Genomic DNA, 8,424 nt, shown 5'->3' on the forward strand with positions numbered 1-8,424 from the left:
CACACACGCTGCTCCGGGGAAGAGTTAAGGGTGACACATCCGAGTACATCACTTCCGGAGGACGTATCCCAACGCCATACCGGCAAAAAGTAAAAAGAGGCACTGCAATCTGGACTGAATATATTTAATATAAGGGACTTTATGGACTACTGATGATTCCAGTAATCCGTGCCTTGGAATATGTTATACCAATTTACCTTTATAAATTAAATTCTGATGGATTAGTAAAGTCTTTTATATTATTTATATTGAATTATAGTTATATAAATAGAGTGACCAGACAGATTTGTTATGACCGTTTGGAGAGGTGCAGCTAATACAGATCCGATGGTGTGGAATCTGATTGGCTGTTGGAATTATGAGAATGGGACAGTGGGTATAAAAGGCCCACTGGGTTTGTTCTGATATATGCCCTGAGGAAGGATTGTTAATCCAAAACACGTTGGTACCTGTTTTAACTCCCTATCTGTAAATTGTTCTTAATTGCTTTAACCCTGGAGATAGTACGTGAATTCAAAATAATTTTTAAAGCATTAGAATTCAATCGGTTCCTGAGGGTATATAGCAGAACAAACTGAGAATAGTGGAGATTTTTTAAATGTTTGTAAATTGTTTTCTATCTGGATTTTTTTAATTTTATTGTGGAATAAAATACCTCTTTTGTGATCTAAAAATTCCTTTTGGAAAAATTCCTTTTCACTACCTGAGTTACCGTGCTCACTACAATATTTGCTAATGTGGCTGGTACTGGGAATCCGGATGAGACCAGGGTGGTGAGAAAGAAACCTTTCAAGGAACATAGGGAATTGACCAGAGGTGAGTGTCTCCCACGAGGGACGGGAAGGTGTCCACCTGATAATGTGAAATGGCGTGGAAGAATATCTAAAGATACCTTTTGATGTACATCCCATACTGAACGGAGGTCAGAGGTGCAAACCTAAGTGTGGAGGAAGAAAATTCCTGAACATTGGAGATTTCCATACCCAGATAGAGTTATCACCCTGGGAGGAAATCCATTAGAGACTGCTCTTTATTAAGTAGCGCTTGTGGACTACTTCGTTGTTTCTGTATATATGCTTCCCACAATGGTTTAACAATTTGATGTATATACCTGTATATTGAAACCAACTCAGCAATAAAGTCACATTGGAGGCTGAACTAATGACCCTTGTTATATTAAAAGATTCCTTTTTTCTCTAGGATCCCCACAATAATTGAAGATATTGATATTCCTAATGGATATACCTTCTCACCAGAAATTTACATAACACCAAAGGCCAAATAGCCAAATTAGTAAAAGAACAATGTTTTTATTCTGCATATTATTAAAAAAATATTTTCTTACAATATGAATAGGTAACAGAGTATCCAGGGGCGTAGGGAGGGTGGAACAAGTAAGAAATTGGTTACCCAGGGGTACTCGGGCACTCTGAGTATGGGATGCTACACCAAGCAGCTACCTTAGAGGTAAAGGGAAAGTCACTCCCACAAAGATATACAAAAAAACAACAAGTGGAGGCTGCGCTGAATTTGTTCAATATAACAACAATGCTGGTGTGTCTAATAATTCCACAATTTAATAATAAAAAAATAATACAGTAAAGTTTTAGGTAAATACACCATAAAAATGCATGCATCAATAATAAAAATTTAAGAAGCATGAATAGTGCAATTAATAAATTCAGGGTTACCCAAACCGCCAGGAATTGGAAGCAGTTGAATATGTAGGAAGTCCGTTCCAGTAATTATTCCCCTATAGTAGCAGTGTGCAGTTTTAAAAGTTTTTAGGAGGTAAGCATTGTCCAATGTGTTGGCAAATTACCGCTAGAGGATGTAGTACTCCAAGATTTTTGATGGTGAGCTCCTCATGCAATACGGTAGGTATGGTTCATCGGTTTAGCTTGCTATTAAAGATCCTCCAAATATAGATGATAATCTGGATTGAGTAGGGGATGGTCCGGTCTTCCGATAGTGAGTTCCTGGCGAGGGTCCCTGTACAACTGACGCGTTTCGCTGCAATCAGCTAGCAGCTTTTTCAAAGCTATCAGTGAATCAAGTATGTGGGGTTTATATACCCCTTTCAATATGGTAACTAATTAGCACCTGATGACAATTGTCACTGGCCTAGACTGAGGGTGTTGTGAACTCGGGGATTCTTCTGATGGTTGGGAAGAGGAACCACAACGGAGCTGGAAAAGGGGAGGCCTAATATAGGATTTCCTCATACAGGACGCTGACAGTGGAGTTTGATGAAATATTGAAGAATTTTATTGTAGGGAAACAACTTAAAGTCAAATGACAAAAAGGGGTAAATGAGGGAAATGTCCAGACCCACTGAAGGGTTTTATGAGCAGGATTAGAGATGCTGGTAACTGAAGAAACTGTGGGAGACGTTTAAAAGTCACTGATAACTTATAAATGATGTTAAAGACACGGATGGATAGAGAACTTGTGAGCGGTGACAGAGACGCTGATGATGTGAATAACTGAAGTGCAGGGGTTTTGGACGCTGTTAATTTGTAGAACTTGAGAATGGTGACTGAGATGCTGATGATATGAGGAACTGAAGTGCAGGGGTTTTAGACGCTGCTAAGTTGTAGAACTTGAGAACGGTGACTGAGACGCTGATGATGTGAGGAACTGAAGTGCAGGGGTTTTAGACGCTGTTAAGTTGTAGAACTTGAGAACGGTGACTGAGATGCTGATGATGTGAGGAACTGAAGTGCAGGGGTTTTGGACGCTGTTAATTTGTAGAACTTGAGAACGGTGACTGAGACGCTGGGAGATATACCGGCCGCTGAGTACACTGGAACCGGTGCAGCGAACTGGCAGACTGGAAATGCCGGAGACACTGGAGTACAAATGCAGGGATCCTTGTCGGGAACAAGAGTGCTGGCATCTACGTCAGGGAAAGACGATACTCAGGCACTGAGGCTCCGTCCGGCGTCTGACTTTGAATTCCCCGCCACTGCTGGATTGGTGGAGCAGTCTGATGACGTCACCCGCCCCCCTTCCACGTGAAGCCGGGTGTCATGGCGGCGCCCATGCCCCGGAGAACCGCCGGGAGCCGCGTCAGCCAGACGCCGGAGCCCGCGGCCCACCGAAGGCAGAGGCCGCAACACCGACCAGCAGACACGCAGGGGTAAGCGCGGCGAACGCCGCCTCTGGTGTGTGACAACAACGTTACATAATTATAGAGCATTTGCATATAAATACAATAAAATTATATAGAGGACAGACTTACCTCTCATATGATGGGAGAAATATAAACATAATTAAATTTTTATTATAATTAATTGATTTACAGAGCATATTTAGCTTTAGCAGCGAAGGATGAGCAGGAAGTATAGATATAGTCAATAGCCAATCATTACATTTGTTATGGCTAGTATCACTATGGAAACCTATTTTGGTGTAGTATTATTGGCTAGGGACAGAAATAGGAGTGACACAATATTTTCCTTCATAAGTGTCAAAGGCCCGATTACGTGACCACTACCGCGTCACGTGACCGGAACTTATGCAGCACCCACCAGTGTGGAGGGAGTGAATCGGAGGCCTGATCACGTGACCACTACTGCGTCACGTGATCGGAGCTTCGGTAGCACCTACCAATAGGGAGGGAATGAACTTGGAGCAGACGCCGCGTGAGGCACTTCCGCCCTCCAGCTGCGGCCGCTTGTAGATGTGGAGACAGCCATGGGCGGCGCCAAACATGGCGCATCCGCCCACTTGTGGGGATGCGGTCACGTGAGCCGATCATGATGTGATATGCTGAAACTAAATAAGAATCGGAGTCATGTGACCGTGTCATAATATCTATAGAAGCTTATATACAAGTTTTTGCTCTGGCACTCGGCTCAGCCCCTGCTATGGGGCTGACTTGCTCAGGTGCCCTCCTCCAGGGATAAAACCCTTTGCATAACACCAAACGATAATGATGAGGCGGCACTCAGAGTCTTGTGAAGTAACAACAAACTGTATTGGTGCAGAATCAATGTTTCGGGGTTTCCCCCTTCGTCAGGATAAGTGCAAAGCATACAACAGTGAGTTTAAATACAACTTACCCCCTCCTACAGTGCATACCCTTCTGTCCGGTGTCGCTTGCCGCGCCGTCCCGGGCCTCAGACTGACGTCACCGTCGTCTCACCGGAAGTGACGCGTCGGCGCCGGGAGGCGCATCCATAGCAACCCAGCTTAGAGTCTACAGAAAAAAACCATGGTTACCAGTGTAAACAAAGCGCCGTGAATACTACATCATACGACACGGCTTAAAAACAACATCAGTGCATATTCTATCTTATATTCTAAAAACATTTGTGAGTGTTAAAATGTCAAGTGCTTAATACAACAACGTAAAAACATTTTTCAGTGTATGCCAATAGTATACCTTGCTGTTTAAAAAAATGACATAATAATAAAAAACATAGTGATCAAACTCCTGCCCGTTCCCAAAGTGCCTCAATTTCAACTACAAGCTGCTCTTTTCTGATCTACATTACTTACTTGTCACTTTATCAGCTAAAATCGAAATATAAATATAATATAAATATAATATAATAGAAGCTTATATATATTATTCAAAACGTGGCTAAATTGTAATAGACACGGGGATGTGTAAGGCCCCTATGATAATTGTAATGGAAATCTATAAAATTGACAATAGAGGGCTACATAGAGGTACAGAATAGATAGACCCCATTAACATGGTGGGTTATTTACATGTAAATCAAAGTCATATGACCATAGCCCCACTCAATGATCATTAGTAATTGATTGTTTAACATAATGATATTATGATATTGAGATGTTATATATAAGATCCCTATAGCACACAACATAATTATAAATAAACTATAACCAAAAAAACAAAAAATATATTATAACATATGGTATATAGAACCAAATAACTTAATAACAATTATTAGGCCTAAAAGTATTTTTCAGGGGGCATACCAAACCATATTAGATCTATATTTTTTATAGTATTATTTATTATTTTTAATATTTATTTATTTATTCATTTCTTTGTTTTATACAAATATATCTTTTTATTTTCCTATTCTAGAAAAAAAAAAGGGGGGGAGAGGGGAATACTTCATATATGGAGTGTTTTATTAGATTATAGTATTAAGTTCAACAGCCTCATTCAGACCTCCCGGATAGATTGTGCCCATTCTAAACATCCAGTAGGCTTCCTGTTGACATAATTTTTTATACCTATCTCTCCTCTACTGGTCAGTGGAATATGTTCCACCCCAATAAGTCTTAGGTTTTTTGGGTTGCCATTATGGACCATATGAAAATGCTGAGAGACACTATGAGACTCAAACTTCTTGATGATATTTCTACGATGCTCGAGGAACCTAACTTTTAATTTCCTGGTTGTGCTTCCCACATATTTAAGGCCACATTCGCATATGAGAATATATATAACATACGTGGAATTACAATTAATAAAATGTTTAATGTCATATGATTCATCATTGCTTTCTGTTTTAACATATTTAATTTTATTCTCTATGCGGTTGCAAGAAATGCATCTACTCGCTCCGCATTTAAAAAACCCTTTGGTTTCTATTCGGAGCAAAGAATTGGTTTCGGGTGTTTTTAATTCCGGTTTCAAAAAACTAGGTGCAAGTGTATTTTTATCAGGGTGGAACAAGTGGAGCTTGAGCTACAGGCGCCACTGGGGACAGAAGGCACTGGTTCACTGCACAGCTGAGAGCCGTGATCTCGGGCAGGGGTAGGAGGAGATGACTAGAAGAGAGGGAAGGGGTGGCCACTACACTGCCTGCATGTTGCATATCACTGATTGCATAGTACAGAGGGTCCAGTGCAGTGCAGTTGTTGTAGTGTGTTGTTAGGGAAGAGGGGAGGTTTGGAGGCTTGTCAGAAGAACTTCCCTAGCTGTCAGGGATCTGCATTCAGTGATCTGGAACATGCAGGCAGTGTGGTGGAAACCCTTTCCCTTTCCTCAGTCCTTTCCTTCTACCCACAAGGTCCAGTCTGTCAATCACATAGAAGCTCCGCCCCCTCCATGCTGGAATGAGGAGCTGCTCTGCTGTTGCCCTCTTGGTCAGCATTAATGTGTGTATACTATGTGTTTATGTCTGTGTATACTGTGTAGTTATGTTTATATGTCTGTGTTTGTGTGTAAATGTGTTTGTGTGTATATTGTATGTCTGTGTGCTAATGTGTATACGTGTGTGTGTGTGTGTGTGTATGTGTGTATATATATATATATATATATATATATCTTTGTTTACAGTATGTGTGGGTATATGTGTGTGTGTGTATATATATATATATATATATATATATATATGTGTATTTCTTTGTATATCTGTGTATGTGTGTGTATATATTTGTGTGTTTATGTATGTCTGTGCCTAAATGTGTGTGAATCTATGTATGTATGTATGCATGCATGCATGCATGCATGCATGTGTGGTGGGAGGTAGGGGCACCGTGACATGACCCTGCTCCGGGTGTCATGTCTCCACGCTACGCCTCTGAGAGTATCCACAACCGACATAGAAGATGATGGTAAATTCTGCTTGCACCGATAACCCTACGTGTTTCATCCGAAAGACTTCTTCAGGGGGTGAAATAATCTTCATAGCAATGGATTAGTACATATTTACATTAGAAATGAATATTACAAACTTGAAAAATCAATTTACAAAAATATTTGGAGATAATGGACACAATCTATAGGAATGATGTACACAGTAAATTCAGAAAAATAGTCCTAGACGAAAAAATTAATTTCCAAATAGTCTGCAAGACCTGTTGTGGGGATATCGGGGGGCTAATACTGTATTTGTGGTGTTTCAATCTTCATAGCGTTTAATGTACTTTTTATTCCTTCTGTTTCCATGTCTCTCTGGCTTGTGTCCCTATTACCCCATGTGTGTGTTCATCCATTAGCCTATATATTCTGTACTATAATCTTACCCAGGTAAATACAGGTGTGCTGTGACCTGGCACATAGTGCTGTCATGTTATGTTATTGTAGGAGGATGCCAGTCCGGTATGAGGTTATTACAGGTTATCATTGCTATGCCTATTGAGTCCATCCTGTGATCCTTATATGGTCACACAGGAAATACATTTGAGGACCAGGTAATGTCTCTTTGAAGCTTCTCCTCCACAGGGGACAATCAGGACTTAAACCAATTTCCCTGTCATTGTTCCTTCTGTTTACTTTCCTCTGTTCCATCCTGGTCCCTCACAGACAATGCGGAGCCTGACCCAGCATGTGGTCAGCAGGAGAAGGCCAGCTGTGGGAGGGAGTAGGGAAATACCTGAGGTGGGATACCACCAATCAGGAACCTGCGTCTCCTCCACAGGTGAGCGCGGCATGATGGGCATTTGGAAGGTTTTAAAAGAGGTTGCGCAGGTCAGCTCTGCATGTTAGTCGCAGGACTCTGGCTAAGGGGTGATTCTCTGCCAGGGAACCTTGTGGAACGCATCACCATATGTACTTACTACCGCATGGACTAATCTGCTATCACTGCTGTGTGGACTCGGTGATAGTTCTGCTGTGTGGACCTGTTTATCTGGAACTTCTGCACGGAATTGCTGTGGACCTAAATCCTCTACTGGGACTTACTATCTGGACTGCTACCTGTATACTGTTTCTGGGCTATATATTTACTTCTGCTTCCTGTGAATTATCTATTCCTGTGTGCTGTGAGAAATAAACCATCACTTTGGTTTCATCGGCTCTGTGTCTGAGTGATTAGAAGAACCCCGTATCTTCACACCTGTTAAAAAAAAAAAATTCTAAAACTATCCTCCAAGGAAGTGTTACTCCTCTAACAATGTGGAGTATTTACTATTAACACTATTAAGCCACATCTCTACACTATTGAGCAGCAAAATTATACATACTTGTATGTCTGAAGTCTAGCTGGAACAAATACAACTATTTTTGAGTGGGACACATTTTGAGAAACAGCCAATTCAAAATTTTTAATGAGCAATAACAACAGCATCATATTTAGTCTGTGCAATGTGAGTGTGCTCTACATTATTATTGCATCTATGACACATTCAGCAGAGCACAAAAAAATGTGTTGAAGGTGTTTTTTTGTTTCATTAAACCTCTGATCCTTTTTTTCGGGCACTGTGAACCAAGATGGCATCCACAAAATAATTGATGAAGCTTGATTCAAGAAAGTCAAACACGTTCCACGTTGCTCTAGCTGGTTTGAACATACAGTAGTCAAGCTTGTTCCAGGCAAAACTCTTGTGAGCAAGCTGGTGTCTTCATGTGCAACAGGCTTCATACTTTGTTAAGCTTACATTTACACTATTACATGATTTTTAATTGTGAATGGCAAACCTCAAGAGTGAACACCCATCTTCAAACTACAAATTTAAATTGGTGCCAATAGACTATTGCAACAATGTAAC

The sequence above is a fragment of the Pseudophryne corroboree genome, chromosome 11 (assembly GCF_028390025.1).
Source record: "Pseudophryne corroboree isolate aPseCor3 chromosome 11, aPseCor3.hap2, whole genome shotgun sequence".
In the NCBI taxonomy this organism is placed as follows: Eukaryota; Metazoa; Chordata; class Amphibia; order Anura; family Myobatrachidae; genus Pseudophryne; species Pseudophryne corroboree.